This window comes from Hyla sarda, chromosome 1 (assembly GCF_029499605.1).
Source record: "Hyla sarda isolate aHylSar1 chromosome 1, aHylSar1.hap1, whole genome shotgun sequence".
NCBI lineage: Eukaryota > Metazoa > Chordata > Amphibia > Anura > Hylidae > Hyla > Hyla sarda.
This window is the reverse complement of record NC_079189.1, coordinates 92655838-92681097: the sequence shown is the minus strand read 5'-3', so window position 1 is coordinate 92681097 and position 25260 is coordinate 92655838. Positions and strand designations below refer to the sequence as shown.

The following is a 25260-nucleotide window of genomic DNA, read 5'->3' as shown; positions in this document are numbered from 1 at the left end:
AATTTTTTTGAGGCGTAAACCTCGTGGGATAAGACCCTTGGATAGGTATGTTTCCATTAAGGTAATCTCCCACCATAATTTTGTCTCTTTAATCAGAAGCTTCTCCAAGGAATTAAGGTGCATTTTAAGCTGTATGTCATGTGAAGCTCGATCCATGTCAAAAATTTCCAATGCTGCATCACAGCTTTCAATGCGGTTTTCAACATCTTTCAGGAGAAGTAACCCTTCATCCATAGCTGTGACCGGGGCACCCGTCTCCGCTGATGAGGACATGTGATCCAGGAGCACGACAGGTGTGAGGAACACTCAAAGCAAAGCAGCAAAAGTAGTCATGTCACCCCAGGCATACGGTACTGGCAGTCCCTGTGGGGGAATTGACTCGCGCTCTCAGAAATTGTTCCACAGAGGAAGCCTTTCAGATTGAGTCAGAAAACATTTTTCATCGTTTGAGACACAGGGGTTATCAACCCTGGTGTCTCAATAGAGCCAAACATAAAGTTCAATTGAAAACTAGGGACATTCTTCTCACCCCTAAGTCCAAACACACATCCTTCAACTCACTATCTAAACCTACTTTTGTTACAACCTACAGCCTGGAATTTAATAACATCAAATCCATTGTAAACAAATTTTTACCAATTTTGTGCCATTACACGATTCTTAATAAATATTTGAAAAATGACATAAATTTTTTAAAGCAGACGGGCTCCCAATTTGGGCAATCTCCCAGTGCCTTAACCCCCCCCCCCCCAACTACTGCTTGTTCTCGCCCATGATGGCTTAAATTAAAGGGATTTTTTAAATGCGGTTTGTGTAGATGCGTTGTATGTGAATATGCCACTAAGACCTCTACAATGCAAATTCCTGATTGGAAACCTGCATCTATAAAACAATTTATTAATTGTGAATCCACTCACGTGGTATACAAAATAGATTGTATAAGGTGCAATGTTTCTTACATTGGCACAACTAAGAGACCTTTAAAAAAACGAATTCAGGAGCATTTGAGAGGTATTGGCAGCGGCACATACACTAACGCATCCAATGTTTCAAAACACTTTAAAAATGTACATGGCATTGAAGTTGTACATTCACCTGATAGAGGTGGTGACCGTATCAAGTTATTACACAATAGAGACATTTTTTGGATTTATTCTCTCTGCACTTTTCAACCGCATAGTCTGAATTTAACCCCTTCCCGACCTATGACATACCTGTACGTCATGGGTGGCAAGGTGTTCCCGACCCATGACATACAGGTACGTCATAAACATTACTGCCGCTACTCGCGGCACCCCGCAGCGCCCGAAAAGATGGTGGCTATCACTGATAGCCAGCCATCTTACCGTGCGACCACGGGGGGTTTCATCCCCCACCCCCAGCGATCGCTGCTATCAGCTGTTCAAATCTGACTAGCTAATAGCAGCGTTTTGCTATGAAAATACTTAGCAGCGCGGTGTGTGAGTCCCGATCACGGGGATCGGGACACACACCGCTCTGCTAAGTGTCCCTGACCCGTCCCCGACCCGTCACTTACCCGTCTGAGCGGTGTCACGAGCGGTCCCGGCGTCCTCCATGCGGTCCTGGCTGCGCTGCGTCCCGGAGGTGAGTTTCCGGCAGCAGTGCGGCATCTTCATTGGCAGCAGTGAGATCGCCGTAAAGCGATCTCACTGCTGCCTCTGAGAGTTTCAAAACTGCAACTCCCAGCATGCCCAGACAGCCTTTGGCTTTCTGGGAATGCTGTGAGTTGTAGTTTTGCAACATCTGGAGGTCCACAGTTTGGAGACCACTGTATAATGGTCTCCAATCTGTGCTCTTCCAGATGTTGCAAAACTACAAATCTCAGCATGCTCAGTCTGTCCAGGCATGCTGGGAGTTGTAGTTCTCTAACATCTGGAAGAGCACAGATTGGAGACCATTATACAGTGGTCTCCAAACTGTGGACCTCCAGATGTTCCAAAACTACAACTCCCAGCATGCCCAGACTGCCCAAGCATGCTGGAAGTTGTAGTTCGGCAACATCTGATCCTTCAGATATTGCCGAACTACAACTTCCAGCATGCCTGGGCAGTCTGGGCATGCTGGGATTTGTAGTTTTGCAACAACTGGAGGCACACTAGTTGGGAAACATTGTCCGTTTCCTACCTCAGTGCCTCCAGCTGTTGCAATTGTTGCAAAACTATAACTCCCAGCATGCAATGACAGACCATGCATGCTGGGAGTTGTAGTTTTGCAACAGCTGGAGGCACACTGGTTTGGAAACACTAAGTTTGGTTGCAAAACACTTGAAAGTTTATTACTTAACTTAGTGTTTCCAAACCAGCGTTCCTCCAGCTGTTGCAAAACTACAACTCCCAGCATGCACGGACAGCCAAAGGGCATGCTCGGAGTTTGCAACAGCTGGATGTTTGCCTCCCCCCCCCTCCCAATGTGAATGTACAGGGTACACTCACATGGGCGGAGGTTTACAGTGAGTGCTGCAAGTTTGAGATGGCACAAATTTTGCGCTGCAGCTCAAACTTCCAGCGGCAAACTAGCTGTGAACCTCTGCCCATGTGACTGTACCCTAAAAACACTACACTACACTGACACTAACCTAAAATAAAAAGTAAAAAACACTACATATACACATACCCCTACACAGCCCCCCTCCCCCCAAAAAATGAAAAACGTCTGGTACGCTACTGTTTCCAAAACGGAGCCTCCAGCTGTTGCAAAATAATAACTCCCAGTATTGCCGGACAGCCATTGACTGTCCAGGCATGCTGGGAGTTTTGCAACAGCTGGAGGCACCCTGTTTGGGAATCATTGGCATAGAATACCCCTATGCAAATCCCTAATTCAGGCCTCAAATGCGCATGGCGCTCTCTCACTTTGGAGCCCTGTCGTATTTCAGGGCAACAGTTTTGGGACACATATGGGGTATCGCCGTACTCGGGAGAAATTGCCTTACAAATTTTGGGGGGCTTTTTCTTCTTTAACCCCTTATGAAAAGGTGAAGTTGGGGTCTACACCAGCATGTTAGTGTAAAAAAAAAAAATTTTTTACACTGACATGCTGGTGTTGCCCTATACTTTTCATTTTCACAAGAGGTAAAAGGGAAAAAAGACCCCCAAAATTTGTAACGCAATTTCTCCCGACTACGGAGATACCCCATATGTGGGCGTAAAGTGTTCTGGGGGCGCACAACAAGGCCCAGAAGGGAGAGTGCGCCATGTACATTTGAGGCGATTTGCACAGGGGTGGCTGATTGTTACAGCAGTTCTGACAAACGCAAAACAATAAATATCCATATGTGACCCCATTTTGGAAACTACACCCCTCACGGAATTTAATAAGGGGTGCAGTGAGCATTTACACCCCACTGGTGTATGACAGATTTTTGGAACAGTGGTCTGTGAAAATGAAAAATAAAATTTTTGATTTGCACAGTCCACTGTTTCAAATATCTGTCAAACGCCAGTGGGGTGTAAATGCTCACTGCACCCCTTATTAAATTCCATGAGGGGTATACTTTCCAAAATGGGGTCACATGTGGGGGGGGTCCACTGTTCTGGCACCATAGGGGCTTCCTAAATGGGACATGCCCCCCAAAAACCCTTTCAGAAAAACTCACTCTCCAAAATCCCATTGTCGCTCCTTCCCTTCTGAGCCCTCTACTGCGCCCGCCGAACACTTTACATACGCATATGAGGTATTTCCTTACTCGAGAGAAATTGGGTTACAAATTTTAGGGTGATTTCTCTCCTTTTACCCCTTGTAAAAATTCAAAAATTGGGTCTAAAAATGCGAATGTAAAAAATGAAGATTTAGAATTTTCTCCTTCACTTTGCTGCTATTCCTGTGAAACACCTAAAGGGTTAAAACACTTACTGAATGTCATTATGAATACTTTGGGGGTGCAGTTTTTATAATGGGGTCATTTATGGGGTATTTCTAATATGAAGACCCTTAAAATCCACTTCCAACCTGAACTGGGCCCTGAAAAATTACGATTTTGAAAATCTTGAGAAAAATTGGAAAATTGCTGCGGAACTTTGAAGCCCTCTGGTGTCTTCCAAAAGTAAAAACTTGTCAATTTTTTTATGCAAACACAAAGTAGACATGTTGTATATGTGAATCAATATGTAATTTATTTGGAATATCCATTTTCCTTTCAAGCAGAGACTTTCAAAGTTAGAAAAATGCAAAATTTTCAAAATTTTCATGAAATTTTTATATTTTTTACCAAGAAAGGATACAAATATCAGTGAAATTTTACCAATAACATAAAGTAGAATATGTCACGAAAAAACAATCTCGGAATCAGAATGTTAAATAAAAGCATTCCAGAGTTATTAATGTTTAAAGTGACAGTGGTCAGATTTTCAAAAAATGCCCAGGTCATGAAGGTGAAAATGGGCTGGGTCATGAAGGGGTTAAAGTCAGACGTTATTCTACATTATTGATGTTCTATGTAACCTTGGCAAGTTAAAATAGTTTTTCTTAATGATAATGTTAAAATGTAGCTGTTTGAATTACATTTCTTTATATGTATCCAATTTAGTCTCTTCCCACATACACAGGTTATGACATCACTGATTTTTTAAATAATTTTTCTAAATATTAAACCTGTTTGATGTCACATTTATGTGTACCTGTGGTGTTCAGCAGATGGGAATTTGCAAGTTTGGAACTTACATTGGCCCCGTTTCTGACGGCCCCGAACAGCCAGAGCCTGCAGGGGTGAGGTGGCACTGGTGCCACCTCACGATCGCCCTAATTCGTCGGCCGGATTACCAGCCGACCAATCAGGGCGCCTCTTCCAGAGGACGTGAGCGGGTGCGGGACGTGCACCCCGGGTGCTGGGGACCCCGATCCCCGGAGTGAATGTTGGGATCGGGGCCCCAGGAGCAGCAGCGGCAGCGACGACGAGGGAATGACTTTCCGGTGTGGATCGTTGGAGGTGAGTGACAACCAAAAAGGGCATGCTGGGAGCTGTAGTTATGCAACAGCAGGAGGCAGACAACCACAACTCCCAGCATTCCCTTATGGGCATGCTGGGACTTATGGCTTTGCAACAGCTGGAGGCACATTTTTTCTATGGAAAAGTGTACCTTCAGCTGTGGTATAACTACAACTCCCAGCTTGCACAAACAGCTAATGTGCATGCTGGGAGTCGTAGTGGTGCATCTGCTGGTTGCATAACTACAACTCCCAGCATGCCCGTTGGCTGTTGGTGACTGCTGAGAGTTGTAGTTTTGGAACAGCTGAAGGCACACTGGTTGTGAAACTTAGAGGTTTTTTTCTTTTACCTAACTCAGTGCTTCACGACCGGTGTGCCTCCAGCTGTTGCAAACGCCAACTCTCAGCAGTCAATGTACCCCATGCACCGTACATGTTGGGAGTTGTAGTTTTGCAACAGCTGGAGGCACACTGGTTGTGAAACACCGAGTTAGGTCACAAACTCAGTGATACATAACCAGTGTGCCTACAGCTGTTGCAAAACTAAAACTCTCAGCATGTACAGTCTGTCAGTGCATGCTGGGAGTTGTAGTTTTGCAGCAGCTGGATGTCCCCCCCCCCCCCCAATGTGAATGTACAGGGTACACTCACATGGGCGGAGGTTTACAGCAAGGATCTGGCTGCAAGTTTGAGCTGTGGCAAATTTTCTCTCGCAGCTCAAACTGCCAGCGAGAAACTACTGTGAACCCCCCGCCCAGGCGACTGTACCCTAAAAACACTACACTACACTAACAAAAAATAAAATAAAAAGTAAAGAACACTACATATACACATACCCCTACACAGCCCCCCCTCCCCTCCCCAATAAAAAACGTCTGGTACGCCACTGTTTCCAAAACAGAGCCTCCAGCTGTTGCAAAACAACAACTCCCAGTATTGTCGGACAGCCGTTGACTGTCCAGGCATGCTTGGAGTTTTGCAACAGCTGGAGGCACCCTGTTTGGGAATCACTGGGGTAGAATACCCCTATGTCCACCCCTATGCAAGTCCCTAATTTAGGCCTCAAATGCGCATGGCGCTCTCACTTTGGAGCCCTGTCGTATTTCAAGGCAACAGTTAAGGGTCACATATGGGGTATCGCCGTACTCGGGAGAAATTGTGTTACAAATTTTGGGGGGTATTTTCTGCTTTTACCCTTTTTAAAAATGTTACATTTTTGGGAAAACAAGCATTTTAGGTAAATTATTATTATTTTTTTACATATGCAAAAGTCGTGAAACACCTGTAGGGTATTAAGGTTCACTTTACCCCTTGTTACGTTCCCCGAGGGGTCTAGTTTCCAAAATGGTATGCCATGTGTTTTTTTTGCTGTTCTGGCACCATAGGGGCTTCCTAAATGCAACATGCCGCCCAAAAACCGTTTCAGAAAAACGTACTCTCCAAAATCCCCGTCGCTCCTTCCCTTCTGAGCCCTCTACTGCGCCCGCCGAACACTTTACATAGACATATGAGGTATGTGCTTACTCGAGAGAAATTGGGCTACAAATACAAGTAAAAATGTTCTCCTTTTACCCCTTGTAAAAATCCAAAAATTGGGTCTACAAGAACATGAGTGTAAAAAATGAAGATTGTGAATTTTCTCCTTCACTTTGCTGCTATTCGTGTGAAACACCTAAAGGGTTAAAACGTTGACTGAATGTCATTTTGAATACTTTGGGGGGTGTAGTTTTTATAATGGGGTCATTTATGGGGTATTTCTAATATGAAGACCCTTCAAATCCACTTCAAACCTGAACTGGTCCCTGAAAAATACAGAGTTTGAAAATTTTGTGAAAAATCGGAAAATTTCTGCTGAACTTTGAAGCCCTCTGGTGTCTTCCAAAGGTAAAAACTTGTCAATTTTATGATGCAAACATAAAGTAGACATAGTGTATATGTGAATCCAAAAAAAATGTATTCGTAATATCAATTTTCCTTACAAGCAGAGAGCTTAAAAGTTAGAAAAATGCAAAATTTTAAAATTTTTCATCAAATTTACGGATTTTTCACCAAGAAAGGATGCAAGTATCGACAAAAATTTACCACTATGTTAAAGTAGAATATGTCACGAAAAAACAATCTCGGAATCAGAATGATAACTAAAAGCATTCCAGAGTTATTAATGTTTAAAGTGACAGTGGTCAGATGTGCAAAAAACGCTCCGGTCCTTAAGGCCAAAATGGGTTCCGTCCTGAAGGGGTTAAGGCAGTGCTGGAAAAAAAATGCTGGCCACACAAAATATTGACAGGCTGTTTCAGAGTTATTGCCCCTCTTCAGCACAGAGCAGCTTATGAAAGGGCCTTAACCGGACGCTCCCGTATCCCTGCCGTATGCCGCCAGTATGTAATTCATTTCAATGAGCCGACCGGAGTCAAATGCTGCCTCCGGTCGGCTCATTTTTGCCCCATATGCGGTTTTCCCACCGGACCTAAAACCGTGGTTGACCACGTTTTTAGGTCCGATGGAAAACCGCATACGCGGTACCGTATGGCTGATAAGTATACAGGTCATGAGTTTGCTGTGCTTGGGTTTTGCACGCTGCCCGGCAGAAGGAGGAGGAGCAACCAAAGGGGCGGTATGCTGGCTGACAAGAGCACGGTCACTACCGGATGAGCGAAGAATAGATGCATGCTGGGAATTGCAGTCCAGCGCACAGTCACGTGATGCACCTAACGTCGCGTTACACGGTTACTCTCGCGAGAGCTGGTCTCCTTTATTAGCGTGCGGCCGGACCCTCCTCTTCCTCTGTCTGTATTCGGTTGCTGGTGAGTAGTGTTGTGAGGTGCGGGCTGTGGGGAAGGGATGGGCGCTGTGCGGGGGTAATAACACCGGTGCGGGAGGGAGGTCTCCTCCGTGCTTACCACAGCGGGCTATATATATCTGCAGGCTGGGGAAATGGTGCATAGAGGCGTCGGTAGTGATAGCGGTAATGGCGCAGGGATGGCGGTCGTACCCCTGCATTGTGTGAAGCTCGCATGGTCATGTGACTCGGCCCGGTCCGCCCCTTTATTGCCCACTCAGGACTGCCGTGCCCTGCAGTGACTAACACGGGGGGCCACAGGGAATCCTCACTAAAACACTGGGTGGAGCTGCACCCTCCACTCTGTATCCTGTCGTGAGGTACATTTAGTATATGGCCGGGAATGATAAGCGCTGGGCTGTGCTCGCACCTAGAGGGGTTATCCGCAGCTATAAGGCGGTGACCTGTGCCTTCTCTATATATCTGGCCTCCAGTAGTGATGTCATCGCGTGTGACCCCTGATTGGCTGTGACGACGACATGTGACAAAGACTGCTGTGTGGGGAACAATGGGAGAACAGGGAAGTTGCCATGGAGTCATCAGCGGTGGTCAGGATTGTTTCCCCTCCCCCCTCTGATGTTCTAGCCTCAGGATAGGCTGCAGGTATCTGGCTGAGGAGCCATGCTGTCTGAGATCAGTCTGCCTGAGACAGCTGTGTACATTGTATAGCGGCCATGCTGGGTACTGCAGCTCATTGAACTGAATGGGAGCTGGGCTGCAGTACCCCAGTATGGCCACTACACAATGCACAGCTGTCTGCTTCTGGCTCTGTTCACATCATATGCGTCCTGCACACACTAAGCTCTGGTTCCGGTGCTCTAGAAATTGAATTTTTTTTTTTTTTTTTATATTTTTTTGATGCTGAAAGTGTATAAGCCAAATTTCAGGTGAGGGGTCGGCTTTATGTAGCTTATTGAATCCCCTTTGCATTAACCCCTTAAGGACGTGGGGTTTACTGTTTTTTGCACTTTCGTTTTTTCATCACATCTAAAAAAAATCAATGCTTTAACTTTTGCACAAACAGACCCATATGAGGGCTTTTTTATTTTTTTGCACCACAAATTGTAATTTATAATGACATCAATCATTTCACCACAAAATTACAACTGAACCAGAAGAATTATTTGGAGGGCAAAACTGGAAAAGCAATTTTGTAAATCTTGGGGCTTCAGATTCTACGCAGTGCACTTTTCAGTAAAATAGCACTATCTTTATTCTGTAGGGCCATAAGGTTACAAGGATGCCAAATTTAGTTACCGTATTTATCGGGGTATACCACACACCGGCCTATAAAACGCACCCTCATTTTACCAAGGATATTTGGGTAAAAAGTTTTTTACCCAAATATCCATGATAAAATGAGGGTGCGTGTGTGCACGTGTATACCCAGATACACCCCCAGGAAAAGCAGGGGGAGAGGCCGTCGCTGCCCGATTCTCTCCCCCTGCCTTCCCTGGGGTCTAGAGCGCTGCTGCCCGTTCTGTCCCCCTGACTATCGGTGCCGGCGCCGATAGCCAGGGGGAGAGAAGCGGCACCGACAGCCAGGGGGAGAGAATGGGCAGCGGCACCCATTGGCGGCGCCGCTGCCCCGTTGCCTCCCCCCATCTCTGGTGGCATAATTACCTGGGTCGGGTCCGCGCTGCTGCAGGCCTCCGGCGTGCGTCCCCTGCGTCGTTGCTATGCACGACGCATGACGTCAGTGCGCCGTGCATAGCAACGACGCAGGGGACGCACGCCGGAGGCCTGCAGCAGCGTGGACCCGACCCAGGTAATTATGCCACCGGGGATGGGGGGAGGCAACGGGGTAGCGGCGCCGGCAATGGGTGCGGCTGCCGCTTCTCTTCCCCCTGGCTATCGGCGCCGGCAGTGGGGGCGCCGGCACCGATAGTCAAGGGGACAGAACGGGCAGCGGCGCCGGCAGCAGGGCTCTAGACCCCAGGGGGAGGGAAGCGGGCAGCGACGGCCTCTCTCCCCCTGCCTTTCCTGGGGGTGTATCGGCGTATAACACGCACATAGACTTTAGGCTAAAAAAATTTAGCCTAAAAAGTGAGTGTTATACGCCGATAAATACGGTATTTTATTACTTAAAAATTGGTATGTGGAAAAAAAGGTCATCGTCTGACCCCTAACATTTTATTTTTCTATATACAGGGCAGTGACGGCTCATTTTTTGCAGTGATCTGAAGTTTTTATCAGTACCATTCTTGATCAGACTTTTTGATTGCTTTATACTTTTTTATTTTTTTAAGGGTATACAAAGTGACCAAAAATACGCAATTTTGGAGTTTTTAAAATTTTTTACGTGTACGCCATTGACTGTGTGGTTTAACATTATATTATAGTTCAGACATTTATGCACACAGCGATACCACGTTTTTTACTGGGGAAAGAGGGCAATTCAAGCGTCTATTACTGAAGGGGTTAAATCACATTAACTACTTTAAAACTTTTTCTTGGCCCCATTGGGAACTTACATGCAATCCTTGGATTGCATACTCTGAACAATGCTATACCAATGAATTGATCAGTGTAATCTGCACTGGATTGCTCCAGTCTGGATTTCAGGCTTGGAGCAATCAAACATGGATCAGAAAGCAAGGTAAGGAGCCTCCTGCTGTCCTTTCAGCTGTTCGGGATGCTGCAGTTTCTCTTCGGCAGTCTCAAACAGCCCACTGAGCTAACGGCAATCTCCTGTTTTAGAAGCAGCGATCAACTTTGATTGCGGTATCTAAAGGGTTAATGCCGGACACAAGCCCGCTCAGCGATGTCGGGTATTGGCTGCGGGTCCTGGTTGCTCACATATCGGGAGCCGGTATTGTGGCCAGAGCAGAAGACACCTGGAGACGGGCGGAGGCAGGTGAGAGGGATCGTCGTCCTCAATTATAGATGAGTGGATCCCCACGGCAGAGCTGCATGCAATCGGATAACCCATTTTACCTGCCTTGATCTGTATCTCACGGAATCTGAGGGGTTAATGGTGGACATCAGCACGATTGCTGATGCCCGCCATTACCTTTGGGTCCCTGGCGGCTAACTAGACCGTTGCTTACGATCATGACCTAAATGTATGTCATGATGTGGGAAGTCCCACTGCATGAAGTAAAGTGGTCAGATTTGTTTAAAAAAGAGACTCGTTGCCAATGCGCTATGATCTACTAGCTGTGATAGGTTTTCCGTTAGCTGTACATGACCACCTTACTGTACTTGTCATCTCTCTGCTTTGATAATGAGGTCTGTCAGATCCTTTATAAAGTTAAGGATGCCATGTATCACTAGGCTTAAAGGAAATCTGTCATCAGTTTGACCTGCACTAACCTGTGGGTACAGAGGTTGAAGATGATGCTTACCTGGTCCCATTCCTTGCTCTGGTTCTCCGGCTATCCTCTTCAGTATCCTCCTTTCTGGGCCCACTTGTAGCATGGGTGGAGCTTAGTGATGTCACCACTCCTGTTCTCTGCTAGGTCCTGCTGCTAGCAAACAGCTGCACTGATGTCACTAAGCTCCCCCTATGCTTCAGGTATGGCCCAGAGGGGAAGATACCAAAGGGGATAGTCAGAGAATGACTGCACAGAGCATGGCCAGGTAAGTATAGTTGTCAGTGTCACCTGCACTACCGGTCTGTACCCACAGGTAGGTGCAGGTGACAGTCAGAATTTTTTTTTTTTAGGGTTTGCAGTCACCTCGGTTAAGAACTGTGTACCCTGTTTCATAGAATACTGGACAATATATTTAACTGATTAACGACCATGGACATCTCTATGCGTCCAATGGTCATTAACTGGGTGTGATGTGGGCTCCCAACTTGAGCCCGTGTCATACTGGCTGGCCCCCCTGCTGATTCTTGTTGCTGGCGTCTGGCATTAATGGCTGACAATGGCGTCTAAAGGTGCCTGTATCCCGTCCCTAGTGGTCCAGTGGAGTGGATTGAACCCACCCCCAAACAGCTATCCACTACTGAGGTAGCCTGAGGGCTTAACTCTCCTTCCATGCTGGCTCCGGAACTCAGCCTGGCAGAGCACACAGATAAATGTCATTTTAAAGAACATTCATCTGTTTGAGGAATAAAATGATTCCTCCTAAAAGTCCCCTAAGGGGACAGTGTGTAAAAAAAAAACGCATTAACCCCTTTATTAGAAGTTTAAATCACCCCCTTTTCCCAAATTCCATATTAAAAAATATATAAACATAATAAAAATAAACATATGTGATATTGCTGCATGTGTAAATGTCCAAACTATAAAAATGTCATAAATTAAACTGTGCAGTCAATGGCGTACGTGCAAAAAAATTCCAAAGTCCAAAATAGTGTATTTTTGGTCACTTTTTATACCAAAAAAAGAATAAAGCAATCAGTCTGATCAAAACAAAATAGTACTGATTAAAACTTCAGATCACTGCACAAAAAATTAGCCCTCTTACCTGCATAAAATTTAAAGTTATAGGGGTCAGAAGACTATTTTAAGCATATACATTTTTCTGCATGTAGTTATGATTTCTTCCAAAAGTACAACAGAATCAAACCTATATAAGTAGGGGATCATTTTAATCGTATGGACCTACAGAATAAAGATAATGTTTCGTTTTACCAAAAAACTTACTGCGTAAAAACAGAAGCCCCCAAAAGTTATAAAATGTTTTTTTTCCTTCAATTTTGTCACACAAATTTTTTTCCCCTTCGCTGTAGATCTTTGAGTAAAATGACGGTCACTGAAAAGTAGAATTGGTGGCATAAAAAATAAGCCATAATATGGATTTTTAGGTGCAAAAGTGAAAGGGTTATGAATTTTTAAAGGTAAGGAGAAAAAAACGAAAGTGCAAAAAAGAAAAACGCTATGTCCTTTGTGAGCTGCCCTGCTTGTTCGGTCTTTGCAAAGACTATATAGATCTCTTCTATATCTAATAATTTTTTTCTCTTTTTAGGTTTCTCTCGGGAATCTTTGTAGATCCAGTGACCTTTTCGACAGTTGGACTTAACTTGCACTTGCATACACAAGCCAGTCTTGCTTATAAATAAGTGCTTCAAAATGGGGAAAATGAAAGAGTTGAATGAGTTTGAGCGTGGCATGATAATTGGTACAATTCTTACGGGCAAGAGTGTAGCAGAGGCTGCAAAACTGCTCGGCTTTTCACGTGCAACAATATCTCGTGTGTATAGAGAATGGTCAAACTCCCAAACGGCTGACGAAAAACAACAACCGCCACCACCACCACAGCAGCAGCAGCAGGCTAGTGCCCCGAAACAGAAGGCCCAGTAAATGCTCCAACGTACCCTAAACTCCTCATCATGCTGAAAGACACGGGTGTGTTTGCATTGTTGTAATTCTGTTGTTCCAGTGCAAAACATTGACCTGGTTAGTACACATGATCTGTTTTGAGGGGATAAATGTAACAGCCTTTAACATGGTGTTAAACAATTGGGTTTGCACTGCAGTGAGTGCATCTTGAGGCAGCTATTGTCTTGTGCACCTATTTTTATTAAAAAGACTCAAACAAACCCTTACTATAGCCTGGCATTTTACATGCCTGTCACTTTCTGCAAACTGAACTGATGTAACTTAGTGTAGCTGAAAGCCATGACAGTTTCAGCAGTTGGTGTCTACTGTAGTAAATGCATAAAAATGTTGGAGGCCATGCCCTCTCCCTCTAGTCCCTACCCACCATGAGAAATGGGAGAAAAGTGAACCCAAAATTTTAGCACAAAACGTCCAATTTTTCCACACTAAAACAATCATGCAGGTTAGTACACTTTTACGTTTTGTAGTCTTGGTTTGCTGTAGACTTTAAACTGCTTAGCTGCAGGGGTTGGAGGATATCAAAGCTGCAATGTAGAGACTCAAGGCCTTTCCTAGAAATACTGAAACAGTAGGATTTCTGGTCTGGACTTGTCCCCTTTTTAGCTTTGCCCACTTTAAGACCTATTCTTTAAGTGGCCAATATGGAGGGGTATAATAAAGCTCTCTAAAACACAAGGTAAAAATGTTTTTACTTTTGTATCCTGTCGGGAGCAACAGTGCATTGTTAGACCTGCTCAGTAGTTTGTTTAAAGGCAAGCAAATGTTAACCCATATTAAGTCTTGCTTATGTTCTTACAGGGAACTTAAGAATCTACAGACTAAAGTCCACTTCTATTACGTACGGCTTACAATCTGAAGTCTTACTACCTTAAAGGCCACATTTATTCAACCTGTATAGCAAGATGAAGTACTGACCCATCAGTGGACTGCTCATGTGGATGCACCTCTACAGTTTACACCTGTCTACTGGAGAGCTTGGTAAACTGTGCTTGGTATCATACTATGCAGTACATGCACAATTTTCAGTTATGTCTGTATTTGATATAAAATGAATAATACTTTCCTTATCAATCCCTGCTGCGCTCATGCTAGTACATCTCTGGGCCTATGCTGGTGTCAGTTCACTAGCTGATAGTGTTGTCTTGCCATCTCGCCACTTACAAGTAAATAAGGACAATCTGGACAAGCAAACATTCTTCACAGGAGTGACAGGGGATTGGTAAGGTGATTGTTGTTCATGGTTTGTAAAAACTTCATGAGGCTGGTAAACTCTTGAAGGTTCCTTTATGTTCTGGTGTGCATAATTAGATTGTGTTGTGCCTTTTATATATTTTTTTTTTCCAAGTAAAATGGGGCAAAAATGTAATGGGGGGCTTGAGGAATCCTTTGGCAACACTTGTGATGTTAAGAAGCACTTAAGTTCTCAAGCTTGGAGATTATACTGTGAAATGTGTAATCTTTTACAAATAGTGATAGAAACTGTTACACTGATCTTGTGGGACCTACTTTACCTTACTGAAATTATGGCTGTTTTAACACAATCTGCAGGTATTAAAGCATTACTGTCTCAAAGTTGTTGATCAGGGTCTGTGCTATCCCCACCAATAGGTAGACAGTCAGAGAAGCACACAGTAGTTCACTCCAAGCTAGGAGTGAAGTACTCACAGCATGCTTCTGGCTCGATCTAGTGATGGAGAATCTTGTCATTGGGACCCATTTGATCAAAACTTTAAAGGGTCATAATTTTGACAGTAAGGGTAGGGTAACACGTAGCACATCCACATTGTTTCATGCTGCGGATGCAACAGCGCCAGTCAAAGGAGCAAGCTCCCTGATGCTGCAGGGAGGTTGCTTTAGTGACTGGTGTCCACGCATCCAAACACAAAAATAAGCTGCAGATGTGCAATGTGACCCTACAGCTTTAAATGTATCCTCCAATTAGGGATAACACCATCTGAGAATTGTGCACACCACTTTAGTGACTTAATGGTTGTGATTTCACCTAACAAAAGCTAAATGTCACTTTATTGGGACACCACTTGTTGGGTCCCTGACAGTATTCTCAGAATAGCAGTAACTGCCTAATTGTGCTTTGCAATGTATCGGACATTGCTCTTAGTATACTTTCCAGTAGACCAGTGTGTCTGGAGTGTAGGAAGACTATGGTGGAGTCAAATGGTTTATAGTAATGCAAGTGTTACTAAAAATCAGCCCAGTTGTCATGAAGCCAGCCTGCTCATGCAGCAGCCAACATGGATAAACATGTTTGCTTCTATAATACAAATTGTTAAAAGGGATGGGCAACGTTGACTCCTTTTCTATCTGGGAGGTAAATGGTACAAAGCTAACAAGTATTGGTAAGCTGTTTTACTGGTCCAAAAAGCCATACCCCCTAGGCCTGAAAAGCCTCTTCCTTCATAGCACTTAATGTGGTGCTGATTTTCTGTAACCATTACACTTGTCCAGAACCTCATTATGCAGGTTCAGTTTCATGTGACTATAACCAGGTTGTCCAGTCTTCTGCACTCAACATACTGGTAAAATTCCTATAGAACAAACTATGTGCCTGGATGGTAAACATATGCACCTCTGGGACAGCAACATGGAAAGGTTTTTAGTATTTTGTTAATCTGATTTACTAGGTCAGTTCTGATCATGTGAAGTGTTTGAATCCTTCTTTGTGTTTTGTGGACTAAATGCTCTTCTATGTGCCATTGTAATGCTGAATATTCCAATTTTGCTTGGCAACAGTTTTTTGTATCCTTTATTTGACATGAATAAAGAACATTAATAAAACCCTGTGGTTGTGAATATTGAATATGTATTTGGAGTAGAAATGGTTAGTGTTCCTGTCGACAAACTTCATATGTAGATAATACAATTATATGTATAAAACTTAGAAAGAAGAAAAACCAGCGCACTCACCACAACAGGTGTACTTCTTCATATATCTTTATTGTAGAAAACCACAGTGGCACTGTGCCGGACACAGGTACAAGCTTGTACCTGTGTCCGGCACATAGTGCCACGTCTGGGTTTTCTACAATAAAGATACATGAAGACTAAGTACACCTGTTGTGGTGAGTGCGCTGGTTTTTCTTCTTTCTAAGTTTTATTATATTCTGGATCTTTATACTGGCTAGCACTGCCCTGGACTTGTATACATAGGACACGCTGCAGCACTTATCACCGCTAGTGGACTATAGGGGAGTATTCACACCACAATTGAGTAGCAGTGCCCGACTATACTCTTTGGATTGTACAATTGTGTATTTGTAATACATTGGTTAGTGTGTGGATAAAAGGGGTGTCCCTGCAGCTATTGTACAAAAATACAAGGAGTGAGGGCAGGACTCCATGCAGGCTCCTGGATTGTCAATAATTCTCATGTGAGCCCATAGCATGTCACAGAGCCCTGCTTGTTCACTCGCTTCCTGTATTTGGACTCCTTAGACACAGGCAATGGCTGCAGGGACACAATTGACATATAATGGTATTATATATAAAGTGTGTTGATAGAAAAACGTTTCAAAGAGCATTTAAAGTGTACCTAAGTGTACAATTTAAACCCCAGTAAGAAATGAGGCTCTAAAGGTACTCACTAAGGGCGGCTTTAGAGGGAAGTTTGTAGCCAGTTTTAAGCTGTGGCAGGTTTTTCACAGCAGCAAATCTGTAGCAGGTTACCCTGACTTCAATGTAATCTGCGGCCTTATCAACTGGGGAAACTATTGTGGCTTAAACTCCACTCTTCTAAAGTCAGCCTTGTAAACGTGCCTGTGCTGGTCTAACATGAGTCTAAGGGTAAGGTCACACAGTGCATCCAGTGTATCGGACATTCCCTAGTCAGCCTCTTTGCCTGTCCCTTTATCGGCTTGTATCAAAACCAACAGCAACCAATCAGATTGCTTTTATTTCTCAGACCCTTCTAAAAATGTGATTGCTATGGTCAACTTTCTCTGCACAGGTTTCAATAAATATCTGGCATTGGTCCCTACCTTCTGTAATCCAATCCACTCCAAGGGTGTCATGAGGCAAGGGGCCCAAAAGCACTTACTGTTTCCTTGAGCTCATAAGTGGGCATTACCTGCTTGTCAGGAGGCAAGTGATAACAGCGGGGAACTGCAGTAAGTTAGTGGTTATTTTTTGGGACTAGTGATCCAGGCAGTGTTAAATGTTACACTTGCCTCCCAGAGTACTCATTTTTTATTGGGCAAACTTATGAGAATTTTTTTTAACTGTTTTTTGTATGAGCAGAATATGAAATGATAGCTGTAGTGGGTTGCTCTGGACAAGTCATCTTAGACCAGTGTTTTCCGACCAGTGTGCCTCCAGATGTTGCAAAACTACAACTCCCAGCATGCCTGGACAGTCTTTGGCTGTCCAGACATGCTTGGAGTTGTGCAACCCCTGGAGGCACCCTGGTTGGGGAAACCTGGTCTTTTAAAGGGGTACTCCGGTGAAAACCTTTTTTCTTTTAAATCAACTGGTTAAACATATTTGTAAATTACTTCTATTAAAAAAATCTTAATCCTTCCAGTACTTATTAGCTGCTAAATGCTAGAGGAAATTACTTTCTTTTTAGAGCACTGACAACATCTCAAGCACAGTGCTCTCTGCTGACCAGCTCTGTCCATTTTAGCAACCATGCATAGCAGATGTATGCTAAGGGCAGCATGGTGGCTCAGTGGTTAGTGCTGGGGCCTTGGGTTCAAATCCCACGAAGGACAACAATAGTTATTATGACATCAGCAAAGAGCACTGTGCTCGTGATGTCATCAGAGAATTCCAAAAAAGAATTTCCTCTAGTATTGAGCAGCTAATAAGTACAGGAAGGATTAAGATTTTTTTAATAGAAGTAATCTACAAATCTGCTTCTGGCACCAGTTGATTTAAAAGAAAAAAGGTTTTCACTGGAGTACCCCTTTTAAACAGCATTTCATCAAATACAAGGAAAGGCATTGGTCACAACATTCCCCCTGGTACTGACAAGATGAAGCATCCATTATAATATAGAACTATCAAATAAGCAAGGCGGTGTCCTCTAGTCAGTAACATTTAAAACTGCCTGGGTCATTGGTCAAAAAACTACTTTGCCTTCTGCAGATTTCTGCTGTTATCACTTTTGCCCCCTGACAAGCAGGTAATGCCCAATTATGAGCTCAAGGAAACAATAGTAAGTGTACTTTCAGCCACCTTGCCTCATGAAAGAAGCCTGGACTGTAAAACACACAAATATTTGTACCAAAAGAACAGAAGTAAATTCTACAGTCACTGGGGGAGACTTGTCAACCTGTGCAGAGGAAGAGTTGCCCATCACAACCAATTAGATCGCTTTCATCTTGCAGAGGCCTTTAAAAAAAAGTTTCTTGATGTTATGGGCAACTTTTCCTCTATGCAGATTTTAATAAATCGCCACAGCCATATCAAGAACAGCATATTGTACCATGGAGAATGGCAGCACAATGGCAGGGGAGAGCTCATGGTGTCCACTGCAGATGCACATGCTCCTCCAGCAGACAAATCAAATGATCTGCTGGTGGCCCAAGAGTCTTGCCAAACACCAGGCTGTATTGGTGAATGGACCCACTACTTTTATCTCAATCATTTAGAAAGGTGACCATAAAGGTGTTCCATGAAAATGGCTTTTGTACTGGTCAGATCCCACAAAAGAAATTGTTGCCCAGTACCTAATCCTGACATGTACACGTATGCCTCTAGCACCTATATTATGAAAATACCTTCTCTAGCTCATTGTTAGAAATCCTCTCTGGGGAAGGGGGCATGTCCCTTGTTTTGGTGGGAGGTGATTGACATATGCAGCCCTGTCCATGACTTACAGTCAAGCCTGATGCTGCAGGACTGATTATCCCAGTAGGTATGGTGACCCCTAGTAGTGGGATTTTCATGGACAGTTTTCCTAAATATTCAAAAATGTTTCAACAATACAAGATCTTAAATTTTTATCATTTGCTACATATAAAGTTTTGGGACTGGACAGTGCCCATTTAACTGGCTTTTCTTAAGTCTGAAGAACATTAGTTATCTGTCAGATCACCTCGGATGGGCATGGTAGGCACCGCTTGGCTACCGAAATGACCTTGCTTACAGAGACCGATGCATCACTCAGTGCAATATGAAGTATTAGAATAAGGGATCTGAAGGCAAAAACAACTTTTAATTTCACAGATAGAAGGGCAAACTAGTCAGTTCAAAACTGAGCAAGAGGGATATTCTTCTAGGCAGTTAAAATAATGTTTTTACATATATTTAAGGGTTCTCTGCTGCTCAGCATTTGGAACAATGTTTTGAACCCTTAGAGCCAGCGCTGTGATGTTGCGGCCCATCTTCCCAATGCAAGTCTATGGGAGGGGGTGTGATGGATGACACGCCCTCTCCCATAGACTTGCATTGAGGGGGCAGGGCTGAGACTTCACGACCCGCCGGTTCTAAGCATTTGGAACATTTTGTTTCAAACCCTGAGCAGTGGAGTACCCCTTTTAAGAAAGGTGCTTTCTCCACATTTTAAAGGTCATGGAGAGGAGAAAAAAAAGCGTGAAGTTTACTGTGGATCACTGGTTTTAAAACAGATGAAACACATTTTTCAAATACTTCACCTGCTCCACTGTCAATAACTGCGCTAATTTGCAGTAAAACAAGTTTTTATGTTGCATTTTTCCCTGAGAAAAAAAACGGACCCTGCCACTTATGAGCCCAGCTTAAATGTAGTAGCTAAGCTTTTTTTTTTTTGTCTCCATTAACCCCTTAAGGACATAGGCGTATCCATACGCCCCCGTTTCCAAGTCCTTAAGGACCGAGGGCGTATGGATACGCCCTGAGCATTTCCAGCCCCCGCCGCTAGCTGGAGCGGAGCCGGTGCCGGATGCCTGCTGAAATCGTTCAGCAGGCATCCCGGCATATCGCCCAGGGGGGTCATTATGGGGGGTCATTATATTATTCAGTCCAGCTTATTCCGGGTCAATCGGGTCTCCAGTGACCCGATGACCCGGAATTACTGGCTGATCGGGGCCATCAGAGACGGCCCCGAACAGCCAGAGCCAGCAGGGGTGAGGTGGCACTGGTGCTACCTCACGATCGCCCTAATTCGTCGGCCGACCAATCAGGGCGCCTCTTCCGGAGGACGTGAGCGGGTGCGGGACGTGCACCCCGGGTGCTGGGGACCCCGATCCCCGGCGTGAATGTTGGGATCGGGGCCCCAGGAGCAGCGGCGGCAGCGACGACGAGGGACTGACTTTCCGGTGTGGATCGTTGGAGGTGAGTGACAGCCAAAAAGGGCATGCTGGGAGCTGTAGTTATGCAACAGCAGGAGGCAGACCACCACAACTCCCAGCACTGGTGCCACCTCACGATCGCCCTGATTCGTCGGCCGGTTGCCCTTCCGCTGTCCGTACATGCTGGGGGTTGTAGCTTTTGCAACAGCTGAAGGCACACTGGTTGCAAAACACTGAGTTTGTTACCAAACTCGGTGTTTCACAACCTGTGTGCCTCCAGCTGTTGCAAAACTACAACTCCCAGCATGCACTGATAGACCGTACATGCTGGGAGTTGTAGTTTTGCAACAGCTGGATGTTTCTACCCCCCCCAATGTGAATGTACAAGGTACACTCACATGGGCGGAGGATTACAGTAAGCATCTGGCTGCAAGTTTGAGCTGCGGCAAATTTTCTGCCGCAGCTCAAACTGCCAGCGAGAAACTACTGTGAACCCCCGCCCGTGCGACTGTACCCTAAAAACACTACACCAACACAAAATAAAAAGTAAAAAACACTACCCATGCACATACCCCTACACAGCCCCCCTCCCCAATAAAAATGAAAAATGTCTGGTACGTCACTGTTTCCAAAACTGAGCCTCCAGCGGTTGCAAAACTACAACTCCCAGCATGCACTGATAGACCGTACATGCTGGGAGTTGTAGTTTTGCAACAGCTGGATGTTCCCCCCCCCCCCCCCCCCCAATGTGAACGTACAGGGTACACTCACACGGGCGGAGGATTACAGTAAGTATCCGGCTGCAAGTTTGAGCTGCGGCAAATTTTCTGCCGCAGCTCAAGCTGCCAGCGAGAAACTACTGTGAACCCCCGCCTCCAGCTGTTGCAAAACAACTACTCCCAGTATTGCCAGATAGCCACTGACTGTCTAGGCATGCTGGGAGTTTTGCAACAGCTGGAGGCACCCTGTTTGGGAATCACTGGCGTAGAATACCCCTATGTCCACCCCTATGCAAGTCCCTAATTTAAGCCTCAAATGCGCATGGCGCTCTCACTTTGGAGCCCTGCCGTATTTCAAGGCAACAGTTTAGGGCCACATATGGGGTATCGCCGTACTCGGGAGAAATTGTGTTACAAATTTTGGGGGGTATTTTCTGTTTTAACCCTTTTTAAAAATGTAAAATTTTTGGGAAAACAAGCATTTTAGGTATTTTTTTTTTACATATACAAAAGTCATGAAACACCTGTGGGGTATAAAGGTTCACTTAACCCCTTGTTACGTTCCCCGAGGGGTCTAGTTTCCAAAATGGTATGCCATGTGTTTTTTTTTTTTTTTTTTTTTTGCTGTTCTGGCACCATAGGGGCTTCCTAAATGCAGCATGCCCCCAGAGCAAAATTTGCTTTCAAAAAGCCAAATGTGACTCCTTCTCTTCTGAGACCTGTAGTGCGCCAGCAGAGCACTTTTCACCCCCATATGGGGTGTTTTCTGAATTGGGGTAAATTGGGCTTCAAATTTTGGGGGGTATTTTTTTGCTATTACCCTTTTTAAAAATGTAAAAATTTTGGGAAACAAAGCATTTTAGGTAAAAAAAAATTTTTATTTTTTTTTACATATGCAAAAGTCGTGAATCACCTGTGGGGTATTAAGGTTCACATTACCCCTTGTTACGTTCCCCGAGGGGTCTAGTTTCCAAAATGGTATGCCATGTGTTTTTTTTTTTTTGCTGTCCTGGCACTATAGGGGCTTCCTAAAGGTGACATGCCCCCCAAAAACCATTTGTCGCTCCTTCCCTTCTGAGCCCTCTACTGCGCCCGCCGAACACTTTACATAGACATATGAGGTATGTGCTTACTCGAGAGAAATTGGGTTTCAAATACAAGTAAAAATTTGCTCCTTTTTACCCCTTGCAAAAATTCAAAAATTGGGTCTACAAGAACATGCGAGTGTAAAAAATGAAGATTTTGAATTTTCTCCTTCACTTTGCTGCCATTCCTGTGAAACACCTAAAGGGTAATACACTTACTGAATGTCATTTTGAATACTTTGGGGGGTGTAGTTTTTATAATGGGGTCTTTTATGGGGTATTTCTAATAGGAAGACCCTTCAAATCCACTTCAAAGCTGAACTGGTCCCTGAAAAATAGTGAGTTTGAAAATTTTGTGGAAAATTTCAAAATTGCTGCTGAACTTTGAAGCCCTCTGATGTCTTCCAAAAGTAAAAACTCATACATTTTATGATGCAAACATAAAGTATATATATTGTATATGTGAACCCCAAAAACGTTTATTTTGAATATCCATTTTCCTTACAGGCAGAGAGCTTCAAAGTTCGAAAAATGCAAAATTTTCATTTTTTTCATCAAATTTGGGGATTTTTCACCAAGAAAGGATGCAAGTTACCATAAAATTTTACCACTAAGTTAAAGTAGAATATGTCACGAAAAAACAATCTCGGAATCAGAATGATAACTAAAAGCATTCCAGAGTTATTAATGTTTAAAGTGACAGTGGTCAGATGTGCAAAAAACGCTCCGGTCCTTAAGGCCAAAATGGGCTCCGTCCTGAAGGGGTTAAATGCCCTGAAAAAACACCTTCATTGCTGTGTAGTGGGTTTGTTTTGAACGAAACTGCTGCAGCTAGATGTTGGGAGTTAATAGGGAAGTATGAAACTCCAGACCCATGTGTCATTTTAAGGTTCAGGGCTAGCTTTCTAAAATTGCAGCACTTTGAGTGGTATGGCTTTTATTTGTCAGGGAATCTTGCCAGGATTTTAAATAGCAATTTTTTTCTGACCCCGACCCCCAGTTCTTTAGTGTAACTCCTTGACTCACATGGTGCTAAAAATGCATAAAACACCTATACTAAAACCCACTAACGTGGAAAAAAAATGACTCAAACTGCATTTTGGGAATGCAAAATGAGGGGGCAGAGTTTTTTTTTTTTACATTTTTTTTCTTCATATATCTTAGAGATATTCAACCTTTCTACCTATGATGCATGTGCTTTATATCAGTTGCAGTAAATGGGAGGCTACATTCAGACAGCTGTATTGTAGTCACATTTAGCCCGGGGGGGATTCTAATTCTCTGTTTTATAACAGACTAGCTGAGTACCCGGCATTGCCCGTTTTTTTCCTTCCTAATCCTTGTTGGGGAGGAAAATCAACTTTTGACTACATATCCCATCCTCATATATTGTTGTCCTATCCTGACCTCATATCCTGTCCTATTTCGACCTCTTATCCGGTCCTCATATCCTGCCCTTCTATCCCGACCTCATATCCTTTCCTCATATCTCGTCCTCATAGCCCGACCCAATATCCTGTCCCGTCTTTGTGAGATGGGGTGTGGCTTGCAAGCCAGACCGGCGGAGGAAATGCGGAGCTTGTGGAGTAAGGTACTGGAAGTCCCATATACTTGCATTGGACTTGAAACAAAAACCCATCTTTTATATAAGGGTGTAGGTAAGGTCTGATTTAACTATCCTATCTTTTTATTTGACCTATAAGTAATATGTGTACCAGGTATTGAAATATCGCCAGCCGTTATGTGGGAACATACATTTCCCATTGATTTGCTTGGGACCCTCACAAATGGGGGTAGTTAAGGGGTAAATTAACTATCCTATATTTTAAGTGAACATATAAGTAATGTGACCAAGTATTATCCAAATATCTCCAGCCATTTGGAAGTTATACAGTAACATGTATTTCCCATAGACTTGTATGGGATTTTATACAAAAACCCCGCCCCTGGCAAATGGGGGTGAGTAAGGGTTAAATTACCTATCCTATGTTTGTTGTTGACATATAATTAACATGTGTGCCAAGATTCAAGTTAATATCTTTAGCAATTTGGATGTGATTATGGAACATACACACATACATACATACACACATACACATTGGGGGAGATTTATGAAAGGATTTTGACTGGTTTTTCCTGTCTTAATTTGTCGCACAGAAAGTCGCAGTTTAAATATGTTCGACTTTTTGGCGACTTTTGCTTTAGAGGATTTTTAGATCATGATGCATTCTAGTCCATTTTACACAGAAAAATGCATTGGTGCTGAATTTATCAAAAGCGACTTTCAGCAACAAGTCGCATCGGCTGAAAGTACGCCGAAATGTCAGAATATTTTGGAGCAGGTTTAAATACAGTCTAAAGCATAGTTCCCGGAGTCCGTGCACAGAATTTATCAAGAGCCGTGAGACTTTTGATAAATTAGGCGCCCAATAGACCGGCCTAACCCTCTAGTTTGGTCTATATTGATGCGGGACATAGACAGCTTTGATAAATCTCCCCCATTGATATAAATAAATATATATATATATATATATATATATGTATATTTATATCAAAATATTTATTTCTAACACTATTAGGTTCAGTAGTTCCATTGTTTTTGCTGCTTGGAAATGCATTGCCGTCTATGTGCATTTCCAAGCCGTCCTAGCGCCCATCAGATCATTCAAATGTCCGTGCGTGTTTTCCAAGCGGACAGTCCTCACAATTTACGCCATGTAAACATGGCTGATTATCAGGAACAAGTGTTCCTATGAGCCTTCATTTAACCAATAATTGGTCTGTGTAAAAATGCCTTGGTTACAGGACATTATAAAGTCCATCCTCCTCTCGTAGAGCAATATGGTAGCCTTGGGCTCTTTTTCACGCAGCAATAGCCATGAAGTTTGCCATATCTGTAGATCAATTTCCCAGAGTACATAGTAAACATGTCCATAGAGCCTCCTTAACCAAACAGGACAAAAGACAAATTTTGCCCTCTGTTCGGTGGTATATGTCAGGACTTGCTCTAAACAAAGAGGAAGAACAAAACACAAAGCGCTCCCATGTGCAGATCTGATTTTGATGTATTAAAGAGGGACTGGTGCACTATATGCTCACCTAGTATGGTTGTTGCAGAGATAAGGTACAACACTCATGAAAGCAGGGCAC

At 43.8% G+C, this 25260-nt stretch overlaps 1 long non-coding RNA gene and 2 other non-coding genes across 4 annotated transcripts; all 3 read left to right on the top strand.

Annotated features, from left to right (window-relative positions):
• The first annotated feature begins 7611 nt into the window (after window positions 1-7611).
• LOC130356433 (uncharacterized) lies at window positions 7612-15873 on the top strand. Of its 2 annotated transcripts, none has more exons than XR_008888879.1 (3): window positions 7612-7748; window positions 12704-13083; window positions 13876-15873. It is a non-coding gene; the product is annotated as an uncharacterized LOC130356433 (long non-coding RNA). The 2 variants fall into 2 exon arrangements; XR_008888881.1 differs by lacking the exon at window positions 7612-7748 and adding an exon at window positions 8087-8103.
• On the top strand, window positions 7993-8111 carry LOC130345786 (small nucleolar RNA SNORA26). The gene has a single exon (XR_008884298.1). It is a non-coding gene; the product is annotated as a small nucleolar RNA SNORA26 (small nucleolar RNA).
• LOC130345775 (small nucleolar RNA SNORA26) lies at window positions 13683-13796 on the top strand. Its single transcript, XR_008884297.1, has one exon. It is a non-coding gene; the product is annotated as a small nucleolar RNA SNORA26 (small nucleolar RNA).
• Window positions 15874-25260: the final 9387 nt, after the last annotated feature.